The sequence below is a fragment of the Tenrec ecaudatus genome, chromosome 15, assembly GCF_050624435.1.
Source record: "Tenrec ecaudatus isolate mTenEca1 chromosome 15, mTenEca1.hap1, whole genome shotgun sequence".
NCBI lineage: Eukaryota > Metazoa > Chordata > Mammalia > Afrosoricida > Tenrecidae > Tenrec > Tenrec ecaudatus.
Window position 1 is genome coordinate 84,534,196 of NC_134544.1, and position 3,522 is coordinate 84,537,717.

At 44.1% G+C, this 3,522-nt stretch overlaps 1 pseudogene; it reads right to left on the reverse strand.

Annotated features, from left to right (window-relative positions):
- Positions 1–1,059: 1,059 nt before the first annotated feature.
- LOC142428213 (U1 spliceosomal RNA) lies at positions 1,060–1,247 on the reverse strand (annotated as a pseudogene).
- Positions 1,248–3,522: the final 2,275 nt, after the last annotated feature.

Sequence of the window (3,522 nt, forward strand, 5' to 3'; positions counted from 1 at the left end):
CAGAGACAACTTTAAGAGCATTCTCTTTCTGCAGTTGATTAGAAAGAGCATGAATGTCGAGGAAATGATCATGCATTAATGTAAGAGACACAATATGGGAAGTCAGTGAGAGCCCAGACACAAACCTCCTCTGCAGGGAAGAGACTGGACTCCAGGGGGCGCTCAGGACCCGAAGAGCGCAGGATCAGGCCAAGGAGCAGTTGTAGATGGTTTCAGTTTGGGGATTCTGCTCTGTCTCACTGTGTTCCTAGATAATCTCTCCATTTTTATTTACTGGTTTTGTAGTCTTCCCTGGTGTTTCCAAATTCAAAAGTGGTATTGTAAAAGTAGGAAATATTCTCACCTGCAGTAAAAGCGCCTGTGCCTTATGGAGGGAAAAAGACCCGGACAGGTGCCCCCAGCACCAGAGTTTTGATAAAGCTCAAGGATAGATTTTATAATCAGACTCAGGGCCACTGAGGTTTCTACATGATGCAAATGATGAAGTGTACACACATGTCTGAAAGGTTGGTGGTTTAAACCCACCCAGTGATGTCTTAGGACACAGGATTCATGATCTGCTCTGTGTTGTTAGGTGTCATCGAATTGCTTCTGGCCCATAGCCAATGTACAATTGAACCAAACACTGCCCGGTCCCGTGCCGTCGTCATAATTATTGCCAGGGTTGAGCCCACTGATGGAGCCATTGTGTCAATCAATCTTCTCAAGAACCTTGCTCTTTGCTGATCTGTCCAGACCCACACGATGAGGTCCAGACCCAAACTATGAGGGAGAGAGCAAGCAAGAGTGAGAGTGAGAATCTCATCATGGCCCACCAAACCCTGGGGACGACATCCCTGCTTGGAGCAGCCAATCCACACAGAGGACCGTGTGGCTGGCCCCACCAGGAGACATGGGATTCCTTCGCTGAACCCTAGTGCTACTGGGCACAGCACTGGAGACACTGTGCAGAAAGTGTGCCCAGTTTGCCCCAGACACCGCGGGGTGAAATCAAAGGAAGTGCAACAGGGCAGCAAAGTAACCAAGTCCCCAAGGAATCCTGAAAATAGACTTCTGACTTGGGGGACAGGGCTTGGCACCTCATCAGACCTGATCTGCAGTCCCCCACTACCACAAATGATGCAGTCTATTTTCCCACATTTGGGGAAATCGCAGAGGTCAGCACATCCGGAATGCAATGGATGAATAAACCTCGCCCTGGGAAAACCACCTTCGTGATCATGGTATCTCCCCTGCCAGGTAAGTATTCGTTTTGCTTTGTTTATTTTTGCTTTTCTTTTGCCCTATGTCTCTATATAAAATAAGCAGGATGAACAATCCCAAAGAGAAAACAATGTAACCAGCAGTGGGAGCTGTGTTGGGGGACAGGGCAGAGGAAGTGGTGGAGAGGGGGAATGGGGAGCCAACAAACTCACAGATCAGGGAACAGGAGGGTGTATAATGCCTGGCAAGTGCAATGTATCCGAGAGGAATTACCAAGAGTCAAATGGTGGGTGAGCATGATTGTGGGATAGGAGGAAGGTGAGAGGAAGTAGAGGAAAGAAATTGGACGCAAAAGCTATTTACAGAAGTATCACTATAGGCATGTATATATGTAAATATATTAATGTTTAATGAAAGGGATAGAGACCAATGTACATGTATTTATATGTTAAATATTAAGATATCAGACAGACTTTGGGTCTCTATTCAAGGCCTCCCTTAATACAAGAACACTTTGTTCTGATAACCTGGTACTCTGATACTCACCTTCCCAACACGATTGCTGAAGACAAAATGGGTGTATAAGCAAATGTGGTGGAGATAGTGAATGGTGCCCAGCTATCAAAAGATACAACATTTGGGGTCTTAAAAGCTTAAAGTCAAACAAACAGCCATCTAGCAGGGAAGCAAATAAGCCTACATGGAAGAAGCACACTACCCTGTGTGATCACGAGATGTCAATGAGAACAGGTATCAGGTATCAAAAGATTAAAACAAACAACTATATCGATGCAAACAAGAGGGGTTGGAGTGGAGACCCAAAGCTCATATGTAGACAATTGGATATCAATTGCATATCTCCCCACAGAAGGGTTATAAGGAAGGAATGGTTCCAGGTGTAGTATATCACAGATGAATCACACAGCATTCCTCTAGTTCCTTAATGCTTCCTCCCCCTGGACTACCAGGACCCAGTTCTACCTTACAAATCTGACTAGACCAGAGAACACACGTTGGTACAGATAAGAGCTCTGGGCACATGGAATTAAGGACAGATAAACCCCCAGGAACAGTAGTGGGAGTAGCTACATCATGAGAGTAGGGGGATGGCCCGGGACGGCGGGAAAAGGGGGAACTCATCACAAGGTTGGATATATAGCACCCCCTCCTAAGGGGACGAATAACAGAAATGTGGGTGAAGAGACACAAAGGACATTGTACGATACAAAATAATAACAAAAATGATTGATAAATGATTCATGAGGAAGGGAGGATGGAGAAGGGAGGGAAAAAAAGAGAAAATTATACCAAGGACTCAAGTAGAAGAGGTCTTGGAAAAGATGATGGCAACATATGTACAAATATGCTTGATACAATTGATGTATCGAATGTTGTAAGAGCTGTAAGAGCCCCCAATAAAATGTTTTTTTAAAGGAAAACAAAATAAAGCTTCCTATTTTTGCCACTCCTCAGCTTTATCAAACACAATGCCTTCTCCAGGGACTGGTCTCTCCTGACAATATTTCCAAAGTATGTAGGATGAAGTCTTGCCATCCTTACTTCTAAGGAGTGCTCTGGTCTTACGTCTTCCAATCCAGATCTGTTTGTCCTTTTAGCAGTCGACGATAGTTACACTGTTCCTCTTCAGCACCACAATTCAAATGCATTGATTCTTAGTTTTCCTTAGTCAATATCCAAGTTTCACAAGCATATGATGCAATGGGGAATGGCTTGGGTCAGGAGCACCTTAGTCCTCAAAGGAACAGCACTTCTCTGTAATACTCTAAAAAGGCCTTGTGCCGCAGATTTATCTAAAGCGATACATGTTTTGATTTCTTGACTGTTGTTCCATGAGCACTAATTGTGAATCCAAATAAGACTTTAACCTTTTCTCCATTTATCATGATGTTACCTATTGTTCCAGTTGTGAGCATTGTGGTCTTCCTTACATCGACTTGTAATACATACTGAGGGCTGAAATTCTTGCTCTTCATCAGCAAGTGCTTCAACCCTCCTCACTTTCATCAGGCAAGTTTGTCAGCTTCATACTGAAGGTTGGTAATAAACCTTTCTGTCAGGGGAAGCCAGCCCCTAACACATCATTATGGGTCCGGTAGGCGCAATTGTACAGTGATAATAATTAAACATCATAGTAAAGTTATAGAGAGCATGAGTGATAGAAGTGAAGTATTGAAGTAAATGGGAGTCAGACATGCTTCATGGTAGCATGCTGACCTCTGCCCCACTTGATGGTCCACGTGGAGTGAGTGAGTGAGAGAGAGAGAGAGTTTAAATGGTAGCCCTGGCCCCTTTTATATT